We start from the raw sequence: 8,522 nt of genomic DNA, 5'->3' as shown, positions 1-8,522 counted from the left end.
CACGCGGCGGAAAAGAAAGTAGGCAAAAAAAGACCATTAAAGCAGCTTCGCGCTAGGGGTGACAAGCATCCATGAAGTGCGGAGCTGGGCCGCCCCTTTTGTTTGTTTTATTTCTTTCTTCTTTTCTTCATCTGTTTCTTTCTCTCATCTCCCTGTTTTTTTCTCTCTTTTTTGTCTGTGTTTATTTCTATTCCTTTCTCTCTCTATATATATTTCTTCGTATTTCTTTGCCTTTCTCACTCTTTCTACTTCTCTTTCTTGTTCTGCTTTCTCTCTCTCTCTCTATTGCTTGCTTCCTCTTCCTTTCTATCTTTATTTCTTTCTGTCTTTCTTCACTTTCCTTCCTCTATTTCTCTCTTTCGTCCTATGGTATGGTTCTTTATTTCATCCTCTCTCTTTCTTCCCTTTCTCCGTCTCTGTTTCTCTCTTTCTCTTCCTTGCTATGCCATGCTTACTCTCTCCCCTCCTCACCACCCTCCTTCTCACCCTCACTTCCCTTTCCCGCCACCTTGCTATGGTATACCATACAAGGCTTGCTATGCTCATCTAGCGTGCCTGGATAGCCGACTGGTTAGGACGCTCGCCTTCGGGTCGTGGGTCCGCGGGTTCGAATTCCGCCTCGCCAAGGTATTTTTTCGCCAAGAATTTCTCTTTTTGTCTCTCTGTTTCTTTCTTTTAAATGCGAAGCATTTCTTAGCGAACTTCTGCGACTTTGAGCGTATCTATCTATCTATCTATATCTATCTATCATCTATCTATCTATCTATCTATCTATCTACTATCTATCTATCTATCTATCTATCTATCTATCTATCTATCTATCTATCTATCTATCTATCTATCTATCTATCTATCTAGCCGCCTACGACTTTGTGCCCTCCTGGTCGCTTGGTTAATCGAATGTACACCAAAATTGGTATGGCTTAACATGACGTATGACGAACATAAATGACAAGTCATAACATGAAAATCATGACACGCATGTCATGTACAGCATGATTTAATGCCACGCTCATGGTGCGCTGGCGACCGTTTCGCTAGCTTGATATACACCAAAATTGGTATCTTGCGACGTGACTGTGTGACAAACATAAATGACACGAGTTAACGTGAAAATCATGACACGCATGTCATGTACAGCATGACTTACGTGCCAAGCTCATGGTGCGCTGGCGGCCGTTTCGCTAGCTTGATCTACCCCGAAATTGGTATTGCGTGACGTGACTGTGTAACGAACATAAATAACACGAGTTAACATGAAAATCATGACACGCATGTCATGTACAGCATGACTTACGTACCACGCTCATGGTGCGCTGGCGGCCGTTTCGCTAGCTTGATATAAACCAAAATTAGTATCTTGCGACGTGACTCTGTGACGAATATAAATAACATGAGTTAACATGAAATCATGAAACGCATGTCATGTACAGCATGACTTACGTGCCACGCTCATGGTGCGCTGGCGGCCGTTTCGCTAGCTTGATATAAACCAAAATTAGTATCTTGCGACGTGACTGTGTGACGAATATAAATAACATGAGTTAACATGAAAATCATGACACGCATGTCATGTACAGCATGACTTACGTACCACACTCATGGTGCGCTGGCGGCCGTTTCGCTAGCTTGATAGAAACCAAAATTAGTATCTTGCGACGTGACTCTGTGACGAATATAAATAACATGAGTTAACATGAAAATCATGAAACGCATGTCATGTACAGCATGACTTACGTGCCACGCTCATGGTGCGCTGGCGGCCGTTTCGCTAGCTTGATATAAACCAAAATTAGTATCTTGCGACGTGACTGTGTGACGAATATAAATAACATGAGTTAACATGAAAATCATGACACGCATGTCATGTACAGCATGACTTACGTACCACGCTCATGGTGCGCTGGCGGCCGTTTCGCTAGCTTGATAGAAACCAAATTAGTATCTTGCGACGTGACTGTGTGAGGAACATAAATAACACGAGTTAACATGAAAGTCATCACACACATGTCATATACAGCATAACTTACGTACCACGCTCATGGTGCGCTGGCGGCCGTTTCGCTAGCTTGATCTACCCCAGAGTTGGTATTGTGCGACGTTACTGTGTGGCGAACATAAATAATAGGAGTTAACATGAAAACCATGACACGCATCCTTAGTGACTACAAGACGATGTATGCAGCTCTTGCTGGGCTCGCGTTACATCGATTCCCACAATGCGTAGGATCTGCCGGCTTTTTCTTTCTCTCTCTCTCTCTATACTCGTCCTCTCAGCCATCAAAGTTATTCCACTAAAACAGCGCCGGCGAAGACAACAGACCATGACGAGGAGAAGGAAACGTAACACAAGGCGCACTAACAACTGAAGTTCATTAGAGTCTGCACCGAATAAATACTGCCTTCACGTGAATAAACAGAAGAAAGAAGGTTAGAAGAGATATGACAGTGCATCACGTGGTCACTCCTACTGCGCGTGCAAAACAGTTCCTGCACGAAATCTGACATCCTTCTCCGAAAGCAAAACAGAAGGCATGCTGACACAAGATTCCCCGAGCTTTTTTATCTCTAGCGCTTCAACAACCTCCCTTGTTAACCTGTCAGCTGATTTGTACATGATGCCAGTGCTTTCAAATCGAGGTGCGCAACCGCTCTTCTGCAATGGATACTAGATAAAAAAAAGCTCGGGGAATCATGTGTCAGCATGCCTTCTGTTTTGCTTTCGGAGAAGGATCTCAGATTTCTTGCAGGAACCGTTTTGCACGCGCAGTAGGAGTGACCACGTGATGCACTGTCATATCTCTTGTAACCCTTTCTTCTGTTTATTCATGTGAAGGCGTATTATTCGGTGCAGATACTGAATGAACCTTCAGTTGTCAGTGCGCCTTGTGTTACGTGTCATTTCATCGGCTGGTCTGTGTTTTCGCCGGCGCTGTTTTACTACGAATATGAACCAACTAGCCCAAAAGTACATCTTGAAAAGTTATTCCATCCCGAGAGAAATCAGCGCACGTGTTTTGGGGGAGCGAAGAAGAAGATGAAGAAGAGGATGAAGAGAGTGCGTGCCGATTCATGATGATGATCCTGTTCGCACTAGCTCCGCTCTTGAAACTTATGTGGCCCCGCCACGGTGGTCTAGTGGCTATGGCGCTCGGCTGCTGGCCCGAAGGTCGCGGGATCGACTCCCGGCTGCGGACGCTGCATTTTCGATGGAGGCGAAAATTTTGAGGCCGTGTACTTAGATTTAGGTGCACGATAAGAACCGCAGGAGGTCGAAATTTCCGGAGCCCTCCACTACGGCGTCCCTCATATTCATATCATGGTTGTGGGACGTTAAACCTCAGATTATTATTATATTATTATTATTATTATTATTATTATTATTTATTATTATTATTATTATTATTTATTATTATATTAGAATTATCAGCTCACCATCTAACCTATCTTTACATTGTCGAGAGTGCGACCGAAATTCGATGATTGTGCAGTTGTAGAGGCACAAGAATGAAGACCCTCGTTCGATGGTAGACACCTGACATATCGATAGTAGCGGTAGTGCATGCGTGAGCCAGCCGTTGGTTAACTAGAATAAATGACTGACTAGTTATCTCTCGCGTAGACCCCTACGTGTCCCAAACTGGCAGTTAGCGCTGCATGCCTGCGCATGCGCAAATAAATTTTTGCATCAACTTCTTTCCACCACAGTGCGCTCTTCCTATTGTTTGGTCGGGGTTTGTGGTGTCTGATCTCTACTCTTATGACGGTGCCTGCACGCCAATTTCTTTTATCATGAACCTGCCACGCAAGGCTCTACCCTCGAATGTTACTGGAAGGGGAAGTGTTTGCATGTCATCGCGCCTCTCGGAGACAATTCGGACTGCGCGCCGCGTGTTGGAGCACCAAGGACTCACTTCTGGGAAGCCACGGCCAGGCACGTGATCGCTAAGAGGGTGAAACAGCGTCATGGGAGCGATGGAAAGAATCCATAGTTTCGGTAGACAAGCTGCTCGGGGAAGCCCCCTGCAGCTCCAACGGGGCTAGCGTCGCGTAGCGAACTAAGACCCGTGTATAGCCTTCATCGAATCCGTAATCGGGATACATCCCCAACAATGCCATATAAGGCACTATGCTTTAGAGCTTAGTGAATTTAGAATTTAGCGAGCGCAATCTTATGCGCTATAAATCAGCCTTTGCATTGAACGCGCAATCCAGCACGCTATTATTTTTGTGCAACAGGGGTGCATTCTAGTGGAAACGGGGGAATATAACAACGAAAAATTTTCAGAGCTTTTGCATAGCGACGACAAATGACACATGACGGACGAAAGAGACACGATAAAAAAGTAAGGCTATCATCTTCTATAATTTATTGAACGTTGGCACAATTCAACGAAATAATAAGATCGAAAAAAAAATAACATAAAAGGAATCCAAACGTTTTAGGGAATCCAAGATTACATAAGCTGAGCAGTATTGACCAATGAAATCACGTTATATTTGTAGCAACGTAATGTATCAGTTACATTTGTTTCCGTATACGTGTACAGGTGTGGCGTTACGGGGCCAGGGTACGGGCTTCAACACAAATGACTTTGCTTTGGTCCTCACAGCCGCACGCACCTGTCGTTTTAGGACCGTGTCGTACCCCGACATCAACGCAGCTGGCGAGCTTCTCTTAGTTTTTCGGTTCTTCGTCGGCGGCGATAGTGCGGAAAGCACGGATGAAAGCGTTCACTATAGCGTATCGTCCTGGCAGAGACGCAGTGGAATTCCTAATGGTTCCAGGAATCGATAAACATTGCGCGCTCGCTGTCAATTAAGGCGTATAGGAATCGGCCCTCCGATGGCTGCGAAATAAGAGTTGGGAAGTTTGCGATTGCTGCTGAAGTGTAGACTAAAATCCGGCACCGTGGTGCTCTTTAATTCCCCGTGGCCATACTTGTTTATTTGAGCTGGCTGGCAAAAGAACAGGCTTAAGCGTTGACCCATTACACAGCTATTTTCTATGCTCCTGCGACCCCTTATTTGTGTACAATCCTGCTAAACAACGTGTGATCTTAACAGCACTTGCATTAAGTTCTAACTATCGTTATAAACAAATAAGTTTTATTCAGCTTGCTTACAGATATGGCTTCGAGTAGAAACAGTGAGTGCACTCGTGCAGTCGACATAATGCTGTATTGCGGCTCTCATTTCCGAAAAACGTTCATTCACTTTCCGGAAATTCTACCACCGTCATGAGTGCACGCATGCACTGCGAGTTTCAACTTTACGCTCGAAGCTCGGAGGGCGGCTGCGTTAAAATTGACGTTATTCATAAGTTTAGTTGCCCTTAATGCATTTAAGCGAATTGGTACATAAAGTAAAGGTACTACCTTATTCGACCAAAGCATTACTCTACATTAAAAACGACTTCACGCAATCAATAAAAATAGTCTCTTCTTGAGATCTGCTGGCTTGCACCCATGGCCGACATCACCACTATAAGAACACATCTTCAAGTGGGCGACATTTGTGAAAAATAAACATTCTGAAAGCTTTGACGGTCAACACGAAGTATGTAAAAACTAAACGATTATGCTACCTTTGTCAAACCATCCCGTTTCGGCGTGGAACGGGCACAGTAAGAGCTGATACGTACTTCTCAGCCACAGCGTCTGACGCAAGTTCAAAAGATACTGGCGCCTGCTTTCACACATATATGTGCGTCTTGTGAAAGAGTGCAAATTTTCTTGCCAGATTTATCAAACGGGACGCTTTGCTGCACCTACATTCAATACGAGATGCTAAAGAAAGTGGAAAGAACAATATGACTCGCTTTGGTAACTTCATGTGTCACCGGGAGAGCGAGAGAGAGAGACAGAGAGAGATAAAAAGAAAAGAGGGAGAGTCAAGGAAGTCAATCGGGATTAGAACATACGGTTTGCGACCCTACAATAGGGGGTGGGGGAAAGCGGGCTTGACCAGATATTGCTGACGAAGCACAGGCTGTATTGCAACAGTAGCCTGTCACAAACTGGGCGAAATGTTGATAATACGCGAATTGCAGTAAAAGAAAAATGTATACGAAGAATATGCAGCATGCTCTCTAGGCGAGTCTCACATGCCTGACTCTTTCTCTGAGGCAATAACTTCGGGATATGCTTCGATATTTAATTTGTTGTGTAGGTCGGACCTGTGCGCACGGTCCTGTTACGCTAGTTACGTTCCTGTGCATCGTTTCATTTATCACAGCATGTACGTGTAGTACGATGAGAGACATGTGCTCCAGCGAGGCAAACCTGCTTAGTTTTCAAAAAAGCCTATCTATCTATCTATCTATCTATCTATCTATCTATCTATCTATCTATCTATCTATCTATCTATCTATCTATCTATCTATCTATCTATCTATCATCTATCTATCTATCTATCTATCTATCTATCTATCTATCTATCTATCTATCTATCTATCTACTATCTATCTATCTATCTATCTATCTATCTATCTATCTATCTATCTATCTATCTATCTATCTATCTATCTATCGAATGAATCAATGGGTGCTGGAAGTTTGTTGCGTTGCAGCGCATCTTTCCAAAGAAGCAATTTGAGCTAGAGGGAAAGAGATGGAAAGCCAGTTTAAATGCAATGTTGACGTCATTTCACACGTATTAAAGGTACGTGCCATCCATGAGACGCTACTTCCACCTGCCTGCAAAAAACAAAAACAAAAAAAAGCTGCAAAAAAAAAAAACTGTTCCTGCCAGGGCTCGAACCTGGGACCTTCCGCGTGTTAGGCGGATGTGATAACCACTACACCACAAGAACAGAACGGATGCCTTATGCAAAATTCAGGTAGTAATGGCCACGATCCCTCACCTTCCCAGTCTGTGGGTGTGGGTTTAGTGAGGTCGAATGTTGCACCGTATTTTAAATGCCTAAGCACTGCGAGTCTCATTACGAGCGAAGAGCGCGGGAAATTCAAAGCACGCAGGAGTTGTTTGTCCTCGATAGCAGTGTACCCTGCCGCAAAATACAACAAAAATTGGTTCTCTAGGAAATAAATACGTAAAATGTGATAAAATAAAAATATCAGACATAAGAATGCAATAATAAAGCAACAAAAATAATAAAGGAAGTAAGAAACAATAAAAAAGAAAATAATTACAAATTTTGCGATTGATTTGGCACTCCAAGTGACTTCACCAGTGAAAGACCCATAATTTTTTTTTAAAGGCGAAATGCTTAGATGCCTCATCAAACGCGAAAAATTGATCGTCGGCGTCTTCCGGCGGCGTCGGCGGCGTCAACAAGATGCATGCAAAAATCATCATCAGGTGATGACGTCACCATATGACATCATCATGACATCCCAGATAGCCAAAATTCGCGGCGTCACAACGACGTCGCATAACGTGGCGTCACTTAATGACGTCATCATGTGACATCATAGCTTGGTCAAAGGTGGCCCGAGGCAGGGCAGAACTATAGGTGAGTTGCACAAAGCTTGCAATACCTCCGATCCTGGAGGCCGTACGAAACGACATTAGGGGCAGAAAGCTTTCGGAGGGGTGCGGGGTAGGATCAATACATCGCCTGAGAAGGAAAAAAAAATGGCTGTCGCCTTCGAGTAGTCTTAGGCAAATTCATTAGGGGCCGCGCGAGTTTTTTGCGTTAGGTTGTGTCTGCCGAAGCGACACGACACGTGCATTTCAGGAAAATAATACGAACATCAAGAGAAAAGAAAAGAAAAGAAAAGAAAATGTCCTTCTGGCTTCGTGTGATCGCCAACTGCGCAACATCTGACGGTATAGCACCTCAAATATATATTTATATTTATTGTACGCGTAGCATCTGCCGTGGGGCTCACTGAAGACGCGATCACACACCTGTTTTCTTGAAGTCGCGACGCCGAGACGCCACCGAAACGGGTTACCTTCCCGTCTGAAATAATACACAAGAAAACTGAGCTATAGAGCATTTCCAATTTCAGGACGAACTCCCACAGACGCCGATTCCAGTCTGTTGCCTACAATGGTGCCCGTGGTGTTACATGTGATGGCTTCTATAACTCTGTGGCACATGGTAAAGCCATTTTCTCAGTCTTACATTCTACACAAAGTTAGATTTCATCTTCATCGCCCTCCGCAAAGGAAACGTCAGTAAACTCTCAACAAATTTATAGTAATTATGGCGGTGCTTCTACTAATAAGGTAGCTGCTCAAATATTGTAGCTATAAAGAAATGCTTAAACGGCTTAGTTTCCGGAAATAAAATATTTGCGCACATGTAGAATTTTGCCCCATTTAACCTGCATAATCGCTGCAAAAATTGCGAGTGTTCACGTGAAGGTGTTCAATGTCAGCCTCCTTCGCTCAAAAATTAGCTATAGAAACGTGTGCCCGCAACTGCCGATAGACAAAAACAAATGTCATTTTGAAAACGAAGTTGATGGCTGGTGCTATAGAGTATTGCAGGGAGAGTTTTCCAATAACTACAACTTCTGGTAGAATTTAAGCAACAGCTGCATGAATTA

The 8,522-nt window shown here is 43.8% G+C and overlaps 1 non-coding gene across 1 annotated transcript; it reads right to left on the bottom strand.

Moving 5' to 3' along the window:
• Positions 1-6,741: 6,741 nt before the first annotated feature.
• On the bottom strand, positions 6,742-6,814 carry Trnav-aac (transfer RNA valine (anticodon AAC)). The gene has a single exon. It is a non-coding gene; the product is annotated as a tRNA-Val (tRNA).
• Positions 6,815-8,522: the final 1,708 nt, after the last annotated feature.

The sequence above is a fragment of the Rhipicephalus sanguineus genome, unplaced genomic scaffold, assembly GCF_013339695.2.
Source record: "Rhipicephalus sanguineus isolate Rsan-2018 unplaced genomic scaffold, BIME_Rsan_1.4 Seq892, whole genome shotgun sequence".
Taxonomy (NCBI): domain Eukaryota; kingdom Metazoa; phylum Arthropoda; class Arachnida; order Ixodida; family Ixodidae; genus Rhipicephalus; species Rhipicephalus sanguineus.
This window is presented reverse-complemented; position numbering and strand designations above follow the sequence as displayed.